The 21520-nt window shown below is 40.3% G+C and overlaps 1 protein-coding gene across 4 annotated transcripts in view; it reads left to right on the top strand.

Annotated features, from left to right (window-relative positions):
* Window positions 1-21520, top strand: part of LOC143765015 (solute carrier family 46 member 2-like) — a 168697-nt gene that overhangs the window by 96240 nt on the left and 50937 nt on the right. The window contains exon 1 of one of the 4 annotated variants that reach the window (XM_077251253.1): window positions 1978-2072. The exons of the other annotated variants lie outside the window; for them this stretch is intronic. The gene's annotated coding sequence lies outside the window, so the exon portion shown is untranslated. Of the gene's footprint in view, window positions 1-1977; window positions 2073-21520 lie in introns of those variants that run through there. 4 annotated transcript variants of the gene reach the window in all.

Genomic DNA, 21520 nt, shown 5'->3' with positions numbered 1-21520 from the left:
TCTCCTCCTGTATATAGTATATACCTGTATGTCATCTCCTCCTGTATGTAGTATGTACCTGTATGTCATCTACTCCTCTATATAGTATATACCTGTGTGTCATCTCTCCTGTATATAGTATATATCTGTGTGTCATCTCCTCCTGCATATAGTATATACCTGTGTGTCATCTCCCCTGTAAATAGTATATACCTGTGTGTCATCTCCTCCTGTATATAGTATATATCTGTATGTCATCTCCTCCTGTATTAGATCTCGTTCACACGTTATTTGGTCAGTATTTTTACCTCAGTATTTGTAAGCTAAATTGGCAGCATGATAAATCCCCAGACAACAGTAAGCCCACCCCCTGGCAGTATATATTAGCTCACACATACACATAATAGACTGGTCATGTGACTGACAGCTGCCGGATTCCTATATGGTACATTTGTTGCTCTTGTAGTTTGTCTGCTTATTAATCAGATTTTTATTTTTGAAGGATAATACCAGACTTGTGCGTGTTTTAGGGCGAGTTTCGTGTGTCAAGTTGTGTGTGTTGAGTTGCGTGTGGCGACATGCATGTAGCGACTTTTGTGAGATGAGTTTTGTGTGGCGACATGCGTGTAGCAACTTTTTGAGTGTCGAGTTGCATGTGACAGGTTAGTGTAGCAAGTTGTGTGCAGCAAGTTTTGCGCATGGCGAGTTTTGCGCGTGGCGAGTTTTATGTGTGGTGCCTTTTGAGGGGTTAAAATTTCACCTCACAACATAGCTTTGACGCTCTCGGGGTCCAGACGTGTGACTGTGCAAAATTTTGTGGCTGTAGCTGCGACGGTTCAGATGCCAGTCCCGGACATACACACATACACACATACACACATTCAGCTTTATATATTAGATTGAGAGTCCTCAGTGGTTGATACCTTTTAATGGCTAACTTTCCTAGAAATGAATGAATGAATTCATTTCCTAGAATGGCTTTCCTAGAAATAAAAGTCTTAACACACTGCAGTTATCAGAGCTGTGTCTTTGAACAGGCTGTAACCCTGTGTATCCAACCCATAATCCAATGATAGTTTCTAATAAATTTGTGCAAGCATTTAAGACTTTGAGGATACAGAAAATAAATCAGAGAATTGTAAAGTTTCCATTATACAATGAAACCCGTTTACAGTGGTGCTGGAAAGTTTGTGAACGCTTCAGAATTTTCCAAGTTTCTGGATGAACTTAACCTAAAACTACATCATTTTTTCGCTAACTGAAAGTTGATAAAGAAAGCGAAATCAAGCAAATGTGCCCAAAAATATTAGACTTACGGCAGTCATTTTTTCATTGAGAAAAATGATCCAATATATGTAAAATGTACCGGTGCGTCTCACAAAATTAGAATATCATCAAAAAGTTAATTTATTTCAGTTGTTCAATACAAATATATTATATAGAGTCATTACATATACTGAACATACATTTCAGTAGGCCAACATTCCTAATTTTAAAATCATTTTTCAAGCTTGCGCTATAAAGTATTCTAATTTACTGAAATAAATGACTTTTGGGTTTTCATTGGCTGTAAGCCATAATCATCAACATTAACAGAACTAAACATTTGAAATAGATCACTCTGTTTGTAATGACTCTATATAATATGAGTTTCACTTTTTTTTTGTTGAAGAACTAAAATAAATTAACGTTTTGATGATATTCTAATTTTGTGAGAAGCACCAGTATGTGAACCTTTGTTTCAGCCAGGCCATTAGGTGCAGGCAAACAAGGTAAATGCCTAGGACCCCTACCCATAAAGGAGGCCACCTACTTCTGCAGCCCCTTTATGAACTGCACAGAGGGTCTACAGCATTACTTATGGTGAATAATAATGTACATGTTATGTGGTCCCTGAGCTTCTCTCTTCCCCTCCCCCATCAGTCTCCGATTAGAAATTGAGAGTGAGGGGGAAGTGCAGTATCACAGCACAGTAAACTTCAGTGGGAGCTGGCAGCAGTCCTGTGTCCCCCTCCTCCTCATCACGGCTGATGGTAAACGGCTGATGGTAAACGACTGCCCTGGAATCTGCAGAAGTGAAGCAGCAGGATCTGGTAAGTATATCTAGATATGTGTATCTGTGTGTGTACATGTGCACAATACAGTCTATGTGTCTGTATATGTGTATATATTATGCATTTGTATGTGTGTACATATATAGAGTATACAAGTGCTTCTTACAAAATTAGATAATCATCAAAAAGTTAATTTATTTCAGTTCATCAATACAAAAACTGAAACTCGTATATTATATAGAGTCATTACAAACAGAGTGATCTATTTCAAGTGTTTATTTCTGTTAATGTTGATGATTATGGCTTACTGCCAATGAAAACCCAAAAGTCATTATCTCAGTAAATTAGAATACTTTATAACACCAGCTTGAAAAATGATTTTAAAATCTGAAATGTTGGCCTACTGAAATGTATGGTCAGGAAATACACTCAATACTTGGTCGGGTCAGTATATTATATTGATATAATATATAATAGAATCTCTATGGGGTTAAGGTCAGGCGAGTTTGCTGGCCAATCAAGCACAGTGATACTGTTGTTTTTAAACCAAGTATTGATACAACATTAACAGAAATAAACACTTGAAATAGATCACTCTGTAATGACTCTATATAATATACAAGTTTCACTTTTTGTATTGAAGAACTGAAATAAATTAACTTTTTGATGATATTCTAATTTTGTGAAAAGCACTTGTAGTATGATTGTATATCTGTGGTGTGTACGCCTGTACACATACTGTATATATATTAGGGCCGGCAGTATGACCAAGCAAACTAGACTGCTGCCTAGGACCCCCAGGCACAGAAGGGGTCCCCTGCTGCGATGGAGCTTACAATTCAAATAACACTAGGCAGTGCTTCGCTCAGTCTGAGAGGAGGCAGAGATATCTGCTTCTGTTCTCCTGCAGTGTGAGTCTTGGCCTGCCTTGTGTTTCCTAATGTTATTTATAGTTCCATAGTGATTGAAGAGGCAGAAGCAGTCACGCATGTACTACTGACATTTTCTCATGTTCTGGCTTATAATCTATACTGTGTCCTGACAGCTGCTGCTAAGTGTCAGGAGCTTACTAAGTGACACCTGACCTCTGACATAGTCCTGAAGTTGCACAGCAGCCCCAGTCAGGACATAGCACAGTAGTTGTGCTGCCACCCAGGAGAAGTGTACCCATAGACAACACTACAGCACTGGTGGTCACTGGTGAGTTTTTTTTACTGCACCTCAACACCAGTCACACACTGCACAGCAACCAAACCTCCAATGTTATTATTATTATTTATTATTATTATTATTATTATTATTTATTATTATAGCGCCATTTATTCCATGGCACTTTAAGGCTATGTGCGCACGTTGCGAATTTGCGTGCAGAAATTTCTTCAAAGGTTTCTGCATTTCATGGCAGAAAAACAGCTGAAAATACGCGCGTTTTTGTTATGAGTTTTTGATGCATTTTTCATGTGTTTTTCGTACATTTTTTCATGCATTTTTGTCAATCCATAGAGCTAAATAAATATATATTATTAAACAAAACAAAAGAATTGTGATGTAATTTCCTTGTTCATCCTCTTCACCCAGATAGCCTCATTAATATTAAATATAGACACACACACAGTCACCAACCTATGTAGGAGCATTAACATAATTAACCAACATATGCTGTAACAAAACAGCAACTGTTATTTGGCTATGTCCCCATGGTCAGTAATCGGCAACGTTTTGAACACAGCAATATCCAATCCGTCCAAAGCTCTGCCGGCTTTTGAACTCATATTATTCCGCAAGAGTTCATTGAACCGTGTGGAATCACCGCTCCCTATATATTGGACGGGTGATATTTATGTTCCGGAGACTGAGTGTCTCCACAAGATAAATAGACATGCTGCGGTCTGGAAAGACGTGCCCGATGTCCATCTCCACAGGGAAGCCGTGGGTGTCAGTGCACACATAGTGGACATGAAATCCCATCCACTATGCTATAACATCTGGCCGCTGCAGCATTTACTAACCGTGGGAACATACCCTCAGAAATCTGCGTGAAATGCAATATCTGTTTATTTTTCAAAAAATATAAAAAAAATTACGTGGGCTCCCACGTAATTTTAATAACCAGCAGAAGGAAGGTGCCAATGGCCATAAAGGTTCCCAGGCTATTAATATCCGCTCACAGCTGTTTACTTAGCCTTTACTGGCTAATTTACAGGACAACCTCAGAGAAAAATATGGGGTTCCCCTATAAAATTGAACCAGCAAAGGCTAGGGAGACATCTGCAGGCTGATATTAATAGCCTGGGAAGGAGCCCATGAATATTGGCACCCCCCAGGCTAAAAACATCAGCTCTTAGCCGCCCCAGAAATTACGCATCTTATAAATGCGCTAATTCTGGCCCTTAGCCTCTTTTTTCCCACTTACTCTGTAGCGGTGGCAAGTTGGGTTCATATTGTGGGGTTGATGTCACCTTTGTATTGTCAGGTGACATCAAGCCCACAGGTTAGTAATGAAGAGGTGTCTATAAGACACCTATTCATTACTAACCCCATAGTGATATTGTAGAAAAACACAGACACCCGGAATAAAGTCCTTTATTTGAAATAATCCCACATACTCCTTTAATGAATCTCAATTGACCATACTTACTGAACGCGTACTCCCCGACACCCTTGTCTTCAATCAAAAAATAATAAACCAGCATATAATACTGGAAACAAGTAAAGAAGGGGAAAAAAGAGAGTCAGCTCACTGTTGATGCAGCCACAATCCTGCTGGGAAGCGCACGGAAAAGCCTGAGATCCTGCTCAGGCAAACGAAGAGGAAGAATCCGGCGTAGAAGCAAGTAAATAAAATGTCCAATTTTATTGAAGAAATAAATCATATCAATAAAAACATGGTAAGTGCACTTCTGGTCACCATGGATACAACAGACGCGTTTCAGCTCCGATGAGCCTTAAGGTACCGTCACACTAAACGATATCGCTAGCGATCCGTGACGTTGCAGCGTCCTCGCTAGCGATATCGTTTAGTTTGACACGCAGCAGCGATCAGGATCCTGCTGTGATGTCGCTGGTCGCTGAATAAAGTCCAGAACTTTATTTGGTCGTCCGATCGCCGTGTATCGTTGTGTTTGACACCAAAAGCAACGATACCAGCGATGTTTTACACTGGTAACCAGGGTAAACATCGGGTTACTAAGCGCAGGGCCGCGCTTAGTAACCCGATGTTTACCCTGGTTACCAGCGTAAAAGTAAAAAAAACAAACAGTACATGCTCACCTGCACGTCCCCCAGCGTCTGCTTCCTGCTCTGACTGAGATCCGGCTCTAAAGTGAAAGTGAAAGTACAGCGGTGACGTCACCGCTCTGCTGTTAGGGCCGGAGCTCAGTCAGTGTCAGGAAGCAGACGCTGGGAGACGCGCAGGTGAGCATGTACTGTTTGTTTTTTTTACTTTTACGCTGGTAACCAGGGTAAACATCGGGTTACTAAGCGCGGCCCTGCGCTTAGCAACCCGATGTTTACCCTGGTTACCCGGGGACCTCGGCATCGTTGGTCGCTGGAGAGCGGTCTGTGTGACAGCTCTCCAGCGATCAAACAGCGACGCTGCAGCGATCGGCATCGTTGTCGCTATCGCTGCAGCGTCGCTTAATGTGACGGTACCTTTATTCATGGTTGTTTAGACAGTGTGAACAAGCACAGTTCTGGGAATAAAAGTGTTTCAAGCCACACAACTGTATCATTCTGATTAGTAGGTACATTGATATTAAGAGTGCAAACACCTGAGGAGAGATTAACCCATTACCCACATCAATTAACAACATGCAATTTGGAAAGCATCATACAGTTGTGTGAACAGAGACTTAAAAACAGACCAAATACACATAGCATAAAAAAACACGTCAATAGATGCAGTGCCTTGATGTGTATACCAAAACATTATCATGTATATTGCAGGATGAGGTCATGTCGTATATTAAATCCTGATGGATGTCTTGTATTTAACATAAATATCAGAAAAGACTCTCTGTTCAAAAATGTGCCCTTGCTGAAGAAAGAAATGTCTTGGATTTATGCACATGTTTGCAACACAAGCATGTATTGTTACCATATTTGTAAAACCCTTTCAGTGTAAGCCAAGTTTCGGACATGTGAGTTTGAATGTGACTAAAAAGGCTTGGAGGCAATATAGAAGGGAGGGTTGGGGCTTTCCTTGCAACAAATCTAATACCTGGATCTTTTAATATCTCTTGTAATTTGCCATCCTGATTCAAAATTGGAATGAATTTTTTAATAATACATATTATTTCATGGCACTGCATACTATAGTGGATAGAAAAAGTCACCATTCTCTTATCATTGTTCGCATTCAAACGTGGTTCATATATGGGATTTGTAGTACTACAAGGTAAAGGATCCAATAAATTACAGTGTGTCTGTCAATCAAGCTCACTTGTTGTTTGGCTCTAGTCAAAAGTGACCTGTTGTATCCTCTGTTGGCCAATCTATTCCAAGTATTCGCTGTCTCTTTATTGAAATCAGAATCCAATGAGCAGTTACGTCTTAATCTGATCAGTTCTCCCTTCGGAATATTCCTGAATGACAAGACGTAGAATGGAGAATTGAGTTACAATCTGTGGGTTTGCAATAGGGTGACACTATAACTTTGTCTGCACTGTTATCACCCTGTAACCAAACATCCCAAAAAATTATTTTATAGTCACTGTGTAAATATGATACAGGAAAGATATATATCTTGGTACCGTGTTAGCCAGTAGATAGAAAAATGTTTAGAATTGAGAGTCCTCAGTGGTTGATACCTTTTAATGGCTAACTAAAAAGATGGTAACAAATTGCAAGCTTTCGAGACTACACAGGTCTCTTCATCAGGCATAGACTAATACAAATTCTGAAGAATCACATATTTAAGCACAACATAGCACAGAAAAAAAAAAACATGGATAAGACAGGTGGCATGAAGCAGAATTACCATGAGTGATAAACAGTTATGTCCATAAATGTTGGGCCAGTTCTTAGATAAGGAATGTTTTATTGTCCTCTGATTGGGGTCTCTGTTGTGATGACTCCTCATAGTCTGAGGGGCAAGTTCCTTAGTTGATGTAAAAAGACATAAATCCATGCGACACATTCATTCCACCACTAAGACAGTCAAAGGTCATCATCAGTTTATATTCCCAGACTCTTCTGTCTCTCTGAGTTTTGAAGTTACCTTTCAACACAAGTAATTTCATGTCCATAATGCTAGGATTCGGGAGACAAAAATGTATTGCCACAGGTAGATCCATTCTTTTTTCTCTTATTGTATGGCGGTGAGAATTAATTCTTGCTCTAAGCTTTTGCCCTGTATCCCCCACATACAGACCCCCAGTTGGACATTTAGTACATATGTGTAAATATGTGAATTTGAAATTAAAAGTGCTGCAATTAATATATTCCAAAAACTATTTGATCAATTATTTTGGACCTGACCAGATGAATATGTCATCTATATAATGACCACACCAAATTATGTACTGGCTAAACCTATTGTTGTCATTGAATATAAATTTCTCCTCCCAAATAGCCATAACAAAGTTTGCAAGTGACGGCGAGAATTTGCCGCCCAGACTTACACCCTGTAACTGCCAAAAAAATTGGTTATTGAAGGAGAAAAAGTTATGTTTCAAAAGAAAAAGCACAGACATAACAAGAAAATCCTGAGTGGCACCTGAATGTGGACTATATTTACGATTAACAGTGAATTGCTATGTTATGTGGGATGGAAGGGTATAAACCAATTAAATTACTGGTGATCCAGGAGTAGTCTGAACACCAGGTAAATTCAGAGAACACAGTCACTATACTTTTTGTATCCCTGATATATCCAGGAATATTTGCAACCAAGGGCTGTAAATGATGGTCCACTCATGCCCCTAATCTCTCATTCACTGACCCAATACCTGAGATGATAGGTCTCAGTGGAGGTGGAAAAGCGTGTTTGTGTATCTTGGGCAATGAATGAAAGATAGGAGCAACTGGGTTACAAACATACAGGTACTCACTTATATCCTCATTAATCGCCCCATATGAACACCCTCTAACAATAAGGATTTAAGTTCATTTTGAAAGATTGACATTGGATTGGAAGATAATTTCCTATACACCTGTCCATTGTTAAGTAAGTCTACATTTAAACTCTCGTATAGACCCGCGTTGATCAATACTACTGCCCCCCCTTTGTCTGCTGGATGGACCAATAAGTCAGTATTACTTTGGAGAGCATTCAGACCTTTTTTCTGAGGGGGTTAAATTAGATTTTTTTTTATTATAGGTATTATATAAAGCAATAAGTTATTTTTCTACCAATTACTGGAATGGACGATAATAAGAAAATGATGACTTTTTCTACCCACTATAGTATGCCGTACCATGAATTATTACGTATTATTAAAAAATTCATCCCGATTTTGAATCAGGATGACAAATTACAAGAGATGTTAAAAGATCCAGATATTAGACTTGTTGCAAGGAAAGCCCCAACCCTCCCTTCTATATTGCCTCCAAGCCTTTTTAGTCACATTCAAACTCACATGTCCGAAACGTGGCTTACACTGAAAGGGTTTTTCAAATGTGGCAACAATACATGCTTGTGTTGGAAATATGTACATAAATCCAAGACATTTATTTCTTAGGCAAGGGGCAAAGTGCACATCATAAATAGTTTTTTGAATTGGAACAGCAAAGGGGTTAAATACCTCATTGAATGTACATTTTGTAACATTCAATACACAGGGTGCACAATTGGCGTCCTAAAAAAGCGTATTCGCAGACGTCTTTCAGATATAACAAGCACAACTGCATTAAATGTTTCTGCATTTTTTACTTGTACATGGAGGGGATTTAACCCTTTTTAGATTCAAGGCTATTGAACAGGTACACAATGTAGTGACAGGAGGCGACTTTAGGAGAAAATTTTTGAACAGAGAGTCTTTTTGGATATTTATATTAAATACAAGACATCCATCAGGACTTAATATATGAGATGACCTCATCCTGTAATATACATGATAATATTTTGGTATATACATCAAGGCACTGCATCTATTGACACTTTTTTTTATCCTTTTGTTTGAGCTATAAAGCATATAATTAACTTTAACCTTTTCCCTTTCGTTTTCCTTTTAAATGTGTATTTGGTCTGTTTTTAAGTCTGTTCACACAACTGTATGATGCTTTCCAAATTGCATGTTGTTACTTGATGTTGGTAATGGGTTAATCTCTGCTCAGGTGTTTGCACTAATTTAACATCAACGTACCTAATTAGAATGATACAGCTGTGTGGTTTGTCAAACTTTTATTCCCAGAACTATGCTTGTTCACACTGCCTAAACAACCATGAATAAGGCTCATCAGAGCTGAAATGCGTCTGTTGTATCCACGGTGACCAGAACTGCACTTACCATGTTTTATGGATATGATTTATTTCTTCAATAAAATTGGACATTTTATTTACCTGCTTCTATGCTGGATTCAACATATAATACTATCCTGTCCGATGTAGCCCATTTAATACTGAGTGTCCCACGGTGATCTCACATCTAGAACAGTCACATCCTAACAAACAGGCAATCCCCACATGTATTCAGGCTGTCTAGCAGCCACAAATCATGCTGCTGCTGCAACAAAAACTAAATCTCCGAGCACACTCAAAATACTTGGAGAACACCCGAGCATGCTCGGAAATATAAAGTAACGAGCATTACTGCTCATCACTAGTGCAGGTAAGTACTGGGAGACGAGGTCACAGATGTATGGAGGAGACAGGTTGTGGATGGCTTTGTATGTCATGGTTAGGGTTTTGTAGTGGAGTCTCTGTTCAATGGGGAGCCAGTGAAGGGATTGACAGAGGGGAGAGGCCGGGGAATAGCTGGGGGACAGGTGGATTAGTTGGGCAGCAGAGTTTAGAATAGATTGGAGGGGTGCAAGAGTGTTAGAGGGGAGGCCACAGAGCAGGAGGTTGCAGTAGTCAAGGCCGGAGATGATGAGGGCATGCACTAGAGTTTCTACAGATTCTAGGTTGAAGAATCTACGGATTCGGGAAATATTTTTGAGTTGAAGTTGGCAGGAGATGGAAAAGGCTTGGATATGTGGTTTGAAGGAGAGATCAGAGTCAAGGATTACCCTGAGGCAGCGAGCTTGTGGGACTGGGGAGAGTGAGCTGCCATTTACTTTAATTGATAGGTCTGTTGGGGGAGTCGAGTGAGATGAGGGAAAGATGATGAATTCTGTTTTTCCATGCTAAGTTTTAGAAATCTAGCGAAGAAGAAGGATGAAATAGCAGACAGACATTCTGGGATTTTGGTTAGTAGGGTGGTGATATCTGGTCCAGAGATGTAGATCTGTGTGTCATCAGGCGATACTGAAAGCCGTGCGATTCTATGAGCTGTCCCAGGCCAAAGAAGTAAATGGAGAAGAGCAGGGGCCCTAGAACTGAACCTTGCGGGACTCCGACAGATAGGGGGTGAGATGAGGAGGTGGTGTGTGGGTGGTAAACACTTAGGGCTAAGTCTGTGATGCCAAGAGATGACAGGGTCTGTAGTAGTAGGTAGTGGTCCACTGTGTCAAAGGCAGAGGATAGGTCCAGGAGGAGGAGGACAGAGTAGTGTCGCTTGGCTTTGGCAGTCAGTAGTGTAAAAAAGAAATAAAAAAAAGCAAAAACAAACAAAAAGTTATAGAAAAATGGAATTATACCTGCTGTCACTCATCAGGATTCTGCACAGGCCGCTCCATTGTGTGTGCTGGCACCAGGAGTGATGATGTCACTGTGATCTCAAGACGCCATTGGGATCTTTTCAAGGGCTCGCTCACACTATCATGTATTCTCTCATGAGAGAGAATCCGGCCAATTTTTCGAATGACACTTGACACAAACTCTCATCAGCGTTTCAGCAGTGTCAGTTCACTGTGATCCAATTTTCTTGCATGAGAGAATAGTATAACAGGTGCGCAGAAGATGGAGAAATTAATTTCTTCATCTTCACCATTGTATCTGTGTGTACATCGGACTGCACGTGGATAACATCTGAGTGCAGTCTGATGTCTTACATGCACCCATAGACTTGTATAGGTGATTGTGGTCCGATTTGCAGAGCCACTCATGGCATGATGCGATTGTTTTCTCATGCCGAATCGCAGATCTGCACTGCCCCATAATCAGGGCCGACGTCAGAACCCGAGGGCCTTGAGCAGTGGAGGGCCCACTCACTGTCGGGGACACTGGCGCGCTATGGGGGCCCGATGCCTGTGCCAGTGCCGGTGCCTGCTAGAGGGCCCCCCGCTTGCTCAGAGCCCTGGCACTTGCGATACTTACTTCTCCCCTCTCCATCACTGCAGCATTTTTCACGTCTTCTAACTGTGACGTTCAGGTCAGAGGGTGTGATGATGTCATGTCTGTGCTCCCTCTGCCTGAACAGTCACAGTGCAGAGAGCTGCAAGACGCTGAGAAGTCTGGAACAGACCAGCAGCCAGCGAGGAGAGGTGAGTATTTTATTTTATTTATGTTTGGAGCAATATGTGGGGACCATAATATACTGGAGCATCATATATGGGACTATATGGAGCATTATATGGGCCCGTCATACACTGGAGCATCATATGTGGGGCCCATTATATATGGAGCATTACACGGGCCCATCATACACTGGAGCATCATAAATGGGGCCCATTATATATGGAGCATTACACGGGCCCATCATACACTGGAGCATCATAAATGGGGCCCATTATACCCTAGAGCATCATATATTGGGCCCATTACATATGGAGCATTATATGGGCCCATCGTACACTGGAGCATCATATATGGGACCCATTATATATGGAGCATTATATGGGCCTGTCATACATTGGAGCAGCATATATGGGGCCAATTATATATGGAACATCATATAGGGCCCATTATATATGGAGCATCATATGGGGCCCATTATATATTTAGCATTATGTGGGGCCTATTCTGTATAGAGCGTTATTTGGGGCCCATTATATGTGGAGTAATATATGGGGCCTATCATACACTGGAGCGTCATATATGGGGCTCATTATATATGGAGCATTATATGGGACTCATTATGCATAGAGCAATATATGGGGTTTGTTACACTGTTTTGAGCATTATATTTGGCTCATTATAATCTATGTAAGAAGGGGAAGGAAAAAATGGAAAGTCAGCTCACCACATCACGATGCACCTTGTCTGGTAGAGTAGAATCGCACAGAGCCATCCCAGTCTCAGACATCAGCAGCAAAAAGAAAAGGAAAGATCTCCAGCAATAGAAACCAATGTAAAAAAATTGGCATTATTTAAAAAATATTTTCTTTATTGTATCAAACAAAAATTTCATAATCACTGGTCACCAAAGATATCCATGGAAGACAAAACCAAAGCATTTCAGCTAGGAGCCTTAATCATGGTGTATGGTGTAATATTTTTTTAAATAATACCATTTTTTTACATTGGTTTCTATCGCTGGAGATCTCTTTCCTTTTTTATTATACTGTGTGAAGCATTATATTGGGCCCATTATACTGTATGGAGCAATATATGTGGCTCATTATTCTGTATGGAGCATTATATGGGGTCATTATACTGTATGGAGCATTATATGGGGCTCATTATACTGTATGGAGCATTATATGGGGCTCATTATGCTGTTTTATATGAATGTGTGAAGGGGGCTTAACAGTGTTATTGGTGGAATACTTCAGGATTGGGAGCCCCACTTTGAATTTTTCCCAGGGCCTCAATTTGTCTAAAACCATCCCTGGTTTCCACATCTGCTGGGACTTCCTTGTGCATCAATAACTGCATCTGCAGGCTTTCAGCAGTTTCTGATTATTTCTGTACATCGGCTTGGTGGAATTTTAGCCCATTTCTCCCTACAAAATAGCTTCAACTCTATTATGGTGGTGGGTTTTCTCCTATGAGTTGCTCAATTCTGGTCCTTCCATAACATTTATCGGATTACGGTTAGGACTTTTACTTGGCCTTTCCGAAACTTTAACATTATTCTTCTTTAAGGCTTCTTTTGTAGAGTGACCTGTGTGCTTTCGGTAATTGCTAATGGCCCTATTTCTCTTGAGATTCAGCTCATGAACAGATGTGCTATCACTTTCCTTTAGAATTTTCTGTCAGAATTCATTGTTTTATCAATGATGGCAAGCTGTCCTGGTGCAGATACAGCAAAATAGTCCCCATCCATGATACTACCACTATCATTTTTCACATATACAGTGCCTTTGCCAAAGTATTCGGCCCCCTTGAACTTTTCAACCTTTTCCCACATATCATTTACTTTTCAGTTTAATTTTCATTTCACTTTTCAGTTTTTGAATTTCCACAAAAATAAAAAAAAAACAATACATTTCATTCAACTTCACAATTGTGTTCCACTTGTTGTTGATTCTTCACCAAAAATTTACATTTGGTATCTTTATGTTTGAAGCATGATATGTGGGAAAAGGTTGAAAAGTTCAAGGGGGCCGAATACTTTTGCAAGGCACTGTATATTAGGATTTTTTTTGCTGTATTGTAGTGGTCTTCTTTCTCCAATCATAACACTTCTCATTTAAACAAAAACAGCTCTATTTTGGTCTCTTCCATCCGCAAAACATTGTTCCATTTGGCTTATTCAGGTGATTGTTAGCAAAACTGCAGACATGGTAATATTCGTTTTGGAAAGGAGTATCTTTCTCCTTTCAATCCTGCCATGCACACCAATGTTGTTCAGTGTCCTCCTGATGGTGGACTCATGAACACTAACATAACCTAATGTGATAGGGGTCTTTAGTTGCTAAAAGGTCACCGTGGGTTCCTTTCTGACCAACCAGACTATTTTATGCCTTGCTTTTGGAGTGATCTTTGTTGGTTGACCACATCTGAGAAGGGTAATAATTATCTTGGATTTCCTTCATTTGTACATACTCTGTATGTATAGTTTTGTAACCTTTTCCAGCTTGTTGAGTATCAAACACTCTTCTTCTGAGGTCCTGTAAAGTGACCGCAGTCGGTGGCCATGATCGAGTTGCTGCTCCATCATGCCCTGGCACCTCACAGGAAAATTATGTCTCAATGTGCGGTCTAGTGTGGGGTGCATCACACTCATTTGTAGGCCACATGCCACATCTTTATCCAGGCCTTCATCTTCAGGAGCCGCCGCCCCCAACTCAGGGGACATACAGTTCATTTCAATAACCAGAAGTTTACTAAACAGTTCAAGTTCATCAGATTGTAACACACCGTATTGGGCACAACATTTTTTAGTTCCCATTTCCTTAATACAGTGCATCCTCACCATCTCTATCCTTTTCTCCTGGACTATCCCTATTCTTACTGCTTACTTCAGCCCCAGAGATATCTCTTCCAGTCCTGCAGTGCACCCAGGATCCACCACCTTCTCTTCTTGCGGTTCCTTGTTCATAGTCCTCCGTACGCCAGATAATAAGGCACTCTTCCTAGAACCTGTACCTAGCCTTGAGCTCCGGACGCTGCAGAAATGTCCGCATGGTATTCTAGGAAGCCCACTGCCATGAACTATTGCAGCCCTCTGCACTTGACCTGTACTTCTCTATCTGACTAGCTATCAGAAAGTGCCTGCTTTTCACTAACATTAATCCCCCTCCCACTGTGGGCCAGACCCAAATGTTAACTGTTTCTTATCATACACCTTCAGCTTATTACAGTTACTATCCTTTAGCAGTATGTACTAAGACTTTTATCCTTATCTTATGCCCTAGATCTTAATCTATATCTTACCTATGCTGCTCATTAACATATCACAGTCTATTCACAACATACACTAAAACCACAGTACCTAGTTACATTTCACATGACGCTAATATACAGTACATATACTATATGTATATATTGGTGTCATGTGAAATGTAACTAGGTGCTGTGTTTTTAGTATATTTTGTGAATAGACTGTGACATCTTAGTGAACCGCATACGGTAAGATTATTACTGAAAACATGGAGTCAGTAGTCCACTAATAAATATCCAAAATTATTTTATGGCATAATAACTAGAAGTCATACACTTCAATCCATCAACAATTAAAGACAAAATCAATAGTGATTACAACAGGAGGAAGCCCACATGAAATGCCCGTCGGGGCTGCTGGCATGGTATTTCACCAGGGGTAACATGGGTAAGTGCGTAATACACCTTCCTGCTTCATATATTTGCTGCTATTGTACAAGCGGTCTAGCATAGAGTAGCCCTACATTTTTAGACCTCATTCAGTAGGGCTGTCTACTGTTCTATAGAAATTGGTTGTGGATCCTATCAATCAGTATTCAGCATTTACATTTGAAATCTATTAACTCTGTGGTACTAGCACTTTAAGATAATTGAGTTATGTATACACCTCCCACCTCTATATTAAAATGTGGAATATATGCCACTAATGCCTGATTTCCCATGTTTTAATCGTTATTGACTTTGTCTTTAATTGTTGATGGATTTATGTATATGCCTTCCTGGTATTATTTCTAAATAAAATAATTTATGATATTTATTGGTGGACAATTGACACTGTGTTTTCAGTAATAATTCTATGTTGGAAGTGTCCATTGTGTTTATTAGAATAAGCCCCCATAGTGAAGGTATAGGGTTGGTTTTGATATATGTATGATTATTACATGATTTCTGTTCTGATTATACTGTTTCAAGCATAGGGTAAGATATAAATTAGGACCTAGGGCATAAGATATGGATAATAGGCTTAATACATACTGTTATAGGATAGCAACTGTAGTCATCTGAAGGTATGGGACAGTGATGGCTAACCTTTTGAGCTTGATGTGTCAAAATTCATCAAAAAACGAGCATAACTAGGGTGGTGTGTCACTTCTAGAAAAATCCATAATCTTGTGATATTTGTAGCTCTAATAAAAAGTTATATTTTTCATATATGTACTGTATTTACCGTATATACTCGAGTATAAGCCAACCAGAGTATAAGCCAACCCCCCTAATTTTGCCACAAAAAACTGGGAAAACTTAATGACTCGAGTATAAGCCTAGGGTGGAAAATGCAGCAGCTACCGGTAAATTTCAAAAATAAAAATAGATATCAATAAAAGTAAAATTAATTGAGACATCAGAAGTTTAAGTGTTATTGAATATCCATATTGAATCAGGAGCCCTATATAATGCTCCATACAGTTCATGATGGCCCCATAAGATGCTCCATACAAAATACGCCCCATATAATGCTCCATATAGTTTATGATGGGCTCCATATTAAAATATGCCACATATAATGCTGCACAAATGTGGATTATGGCCCCATAAGATGCTCAATAAAGATATTTGCCCCATATAATGCTGCACATAGCCCCATAAGATGCTCCATACAGATATTTGCCCCATATAATGCTGCACATGGCCCCATACAGATATTTGCCCCATATAATGCTGCACAGGGCCCCATACAGATATTTGCCCCATATAATGCTGCACATGGTCCCATAAGTTGCTCCATACAGATATTTGCCCCATATAATGCTGCACATAGCCCCATACGATGCTCCATACAGATAGTTGCCCCATATAATGCTGCACATGGCCCCATACAGATATTTGCATCATATAATGCTGCACAGGGCCCCAAACAGATATTTGCCCCATATAATGCTGCACATGGCCCCATAAGATGCTCCATACAGATATTTGCCCCATATGCTTTTGCTGCAATTAAAAAAATGAAAAACAACATACTCACCTCTCAGGCCCCCAGCACTTGCTATACTCACCTTTCCCGTTCCACCGCCGACCGCTGCTGTGTCTTCCCCGTCCTCCGCACTGACGCTCAGGCAGAGGGCAGCGCGCACTAATCGCGTCATCGTGCCTTCTGACCTGCGCGTCACTACAGAGGATGCAGAAGACGGAGCGGCGCCAACTGTGGAACTAGGAGCAGGTTAATATAGTGCACTGCATTATACTCACCTGCTATTGGCGTGGTGCCCCTGGTTCCCCGGTGCCAGCAGCTTCTTCCTGTAGTGAGCGGTCACATGGTACCGCTCATTACAGTAATGAATATGTGGCTCCGCCCCTAAGGGAGTGGAGTTGGGTCCATATTCATTACTGTAATGAGCAGTACAATGTGACTGCTCACTACAGGAAGAAGCTCGTGGCGCCGGGCAACAGATGTGCAGGGACCGCGCCAGGAGCAGGTGAGTATTATTACATAGCTCCACTCCCCCTCCCCTGCCGACACCTGGGTATGATTCGGGTATAAGCCAAGAGGGTTACGAAAAAAGAAAAAGAAAGATCATGCCCACATGAATAGGAACACCTCTATGATGGTATAAAAATGTAATTTTTATTATTAAATTGGCAGAAAACCTCAAAATACGCACGCATGTGCACACAAAAAACACAACATAATGGTTAAAAACACTTAAAAAATGCAAATATGCAAAAACACTGCCCAAATAAATGTATACATGTCATATCCCAAGGTGGGGAGAATGACAACCCACAAAACATGAACTTCCCACAATGGAAAAACTACAAAAGCCTTACTACACAGATGGAAATAACGCACAGATCAATATTGCAATACCATACACAAAAAAACCTGGGGTTTTTCCATCGATATTGCAGTACCATACGTTTGTTTCAGAGTGTGCCTATTACATCAAGTTTGATTGTACTTCAGACATATTGAATCTAACGGTACTGAGGCACCCGAATTTTTTCTGTGTTATGTTTGCTGACATTATATTATAATAATTACGTATCACAAATATAACTAAATAATAGCATCCATATTTGAGTCTATTTTTGTATTCTTTATTTATTATTTACAATTTACAATTGCTTACTTCCTTCTAAAACTCTATATGGGTGTTATTTAGCATACAGCACATGCGTTGATATCAGACTGACCTTGTATATCGCAAGATATCCATATGTGTATTTATACACATTCACTATCTTTTCCTTCTCAAAAATTGGATTGGGGGTTGTTTCTTAAATCCAACTGGTACTGCATATATAGGTTTTTCATAGATATAGTTATTTTGATTTACCATCCAGCATTAACAGAATCCTTGCCGTATGTATAAGGGATCTGAGGGAGTGCTGAGTATATACACATTGCGCATGCGCTACCACCTTCTCTTGCTTGCGCAGTAATCATGTGCTGTGCCAGATCTGAGGCGTTTGATACGGGTTGCCTTTATGTGCGCGCGCATGCGCACGAGTTATTTTGAACAAACTTTATTGCTCCAATCGGGGTTGTAACACAAACAAGATGGCCGCGGCCATGCTGCATCACACGCCGGATGCCTCCTGTGATCACTTCATGCAGGTGAATACAATTAGCACCATTAGATGATACGCATATATGCTGCCACATTGAACGCTTCATATTATACTTTCTTTCCCTGAGGAAGCCGCTATTTTGGCGGCGATACGCGTGGGAGCCTATCCCACACTCTGCTTCCCCATTGCACTACGAATCTTTTTCACATGGCTTTGGACTGTGGGTATGACGGGGGTGTCTTTGCATATTGGATTGAGGTTGTGGGTCTATACGTTGCTTAGTTCCCCCTCTCCCTCCCCCTTCCGCAGGTCCCATGTACACCATCATTGAGACATTCATATACATATATATGTTTGATTATTTTTTCAAATTGTGAATTGTCTCATTTATTACTGGTACGCTCTTGTTTATATTCTTTACATTGGGCATAAGCCACGTATTCAAGCCTTGACAATTTTGTCATTTTCTGCACAATAATTATGCACCTTATTAGGGCAATGTATGGTATTGCAATATTGATCTGTGCGTTATTTCCATCTGTGTAGTCAGGCTTTTGTAGTTTTTCCATTGTGGGAAGTTCATGTTTTGTGGGTTGTCATTCTCCCCACCTTGGGATATGACATGTATACATTTATTTGGGCAGTGTTTTTGCATATTTGCATTTTTTAAGTGTTTTTAACCATTATGTTGTGTTTTTTGTGTGCACATGCGTGCGTATTTTGAGGTTTTCTGCCAATTTAATAATAAAAATTACATTTTTATACCATCATAGAGGTGTTCCTATTCATGTGGGCATGATCTTTCTTTTTCTTTTTTCGTGTTCAGCTACAAGCCCACAGTGAACCCTCTGTCTCTTGCGGTGCCCTCCATTTTTCCATTCAAGCCAAGAGGGTTACTTTCAGCCCAAAAAAGCTGGCTGAAAATCTCGGCTTATACTCGAGTATATACGGTAATAGCATATCAAAAACAAATAATTCTTTACCTTACCTTAGTGACTTTTTTCTTGACGAATTTCATTTGCTAAATCTTCAATTGAAGATTGGTATTTTGCACACTTCAAGCTGAAGCAAACACTACTAACTTCATCTGTCAGTCGGTTTCTTTTATTGGTTTTAATTAGTGATGAGCGAATATACTCGTTACTAGTGTTGAGCATTCCGATACCGCAAGTATCGGGTATCGGCCGATACTTGCGGGTATCGGAATTCCGATACCGAGATCCGATACTTTTGTGGTATCGGGTATCGGTATCGAAACAACATTAATGTGTAAAAGAAAGAATTAAAATAAAAAATATTGCTATACTCACCTCTCCGACGCAGCCTGGACCTCACCGAGGGAACCGGCAGCGTTCTTTGCTTAAAATGCGCGCGTTTACTTCCTTCCGTGATGTCACGGCTTGTGATTGGTCGCGTGCCACCCATGTGGCCGCGACGCGACCAATCACAGCAAGCCGTGACGTAATTTTCAGGTCCTCAATGCCTAATTCTAGGCATTCAGGATTTTAAAATTACGTTCCGGCTTGTGATTGGTCGCGTCGTGGTCACATGGGCGACGCGACCAATCACAAGCCGTGACATCACGGGAGGCAGGAAACGCGCGCATTTTAAAATTACGTCACGGCTTGTGATTGGTTGCGTGCTGCTCATGTGACCGCGACGCGACCAATCACAGCAAGCCGTGACGTAATTTCAGGTCCTGAATGCCTAATTTCAGTTTCCTCTCCTTCAGACCCTGGGAACCATCAGGGATACCGTCCGATACTTGAGTCCCATTGACTTGCATTGGTATCGGGTATCGGTATCGGATTAGATCCGATACTTTGCCGGTATCGGCCGATACTTTCCGATACCGATACTTTCAAGTATCGGACGGTATCGCTCAACACTACTCGTTACTCGAGATTTCCCGAGCATGCTTTGGTGTCCTCCGAGTATTTTTTAGTGCTCGGAATTTTAGTTTTTCTTGCCGCAGCTGAATGATTTACATCTGATAGCCAGCTTAAGTACATGTAGGGAATCACCACATGTACTTAAGCTGACTATCAGATGTAAATCATTCAGCAGCGGCAAGAAAAACTAAATCTCCGAACACTAAAAAATACTCGGAGGACCCCCGAGCGTGCCCGGGAAATCTCGAGTAACGAGTATATTCGCTCATCACTAGTTTTAATATTATTTAACACTGAGAATAAGGTCTCACAAAAGTACGTAGAGGAAAAATTGTGAGTAAAGCCATCACTAGATTTTTCACGGTGCTAAAAGTGTACAGAAATCGGTTTCAAGCACTCCAAATATCCTGTTCAAAGTGGCACTCCTCTTCATTCTCCAAGCGATTCCTTTCCAGATTCTCAAGCTTTGACCTCAAATCAGTAGACATCAGAGCCCAGGTGCTGTCTTGAAATTCTGCAAGTGCATCTCCAAATCATATTTTGCATCCATTGGAAGCCATTTCATTCCAAACTACTGTAGACTACATCAGGATACTTAATTATCTTTGTTGTCTATTCCAGGCTTCTGAATTGAGTAAATCTTTTGCCAAACTGGTCAAGTAGCGAGTTTAAAATATGCCAGTACTTTATAAGCAGGGGCCCCATTTAATTTTGCACACCTTCACTGGCCTTCTCAAAATACTTTTTTACTCAAGGAAAATGCTTAAAAGTTTTAGTTTCTACCTCTCGCTTAAAGATTTTAAGTTTACTTTCAAAAGCTTTTATGTATGCAAACATAACATCAAAACTTTTCCCAAAACCTTGTAACTTTAATTTTAATTTTCAGTGAACAGAGAGATCTGTAAAAAACATTAGTGTGTTGACCCACTTATAATCATTGAGCTGAGGAAGGTTTGCTAGATCCTTATCCTCAAGAAATACCTTAATTTCTTCAAAGCACTCCACAAACCGCTCAAGAACTTTGCCTCGGCTCAGCCATCTCACATTATTGAACATCAGCAGTCCACTGTAGGCTGAATCAACTTACTGTAAAAGTGCAGATGTACAATAATAAATTGTATTGTGGTACCATGTTAGCCAGAAAAATCGATGTGAATACTTTTCTGCCCAATGATAACAGAAGTATTCTAGAAAATTCTCACCTGTGAAGGGGTCGAGCAGCTATTAAATTCACTATTTTTGTTACAACTGACATTAAGTCATTTAATTCTGTG

This window comes from Ranitomeya variabilis, chromosome 1 (assembly GCF_051348905.1).
Source record: "Ranitomeya variabilis isolate aRanVar5 chromosome 1, aRanVar5.hap1, whole genome shotgun sequence".
Classification (NCBI taxonomy): Eukaryota; Metazoa; Chordata; class Amphibia; order Anura; family Dendrobatidae; genus Ranitomeya; species Ranitomeya variabilis.
Note: the sequence above shows the minus strand (reverse complement) of the source record. Positions and strands in the feature narration are given on the sequence as shown.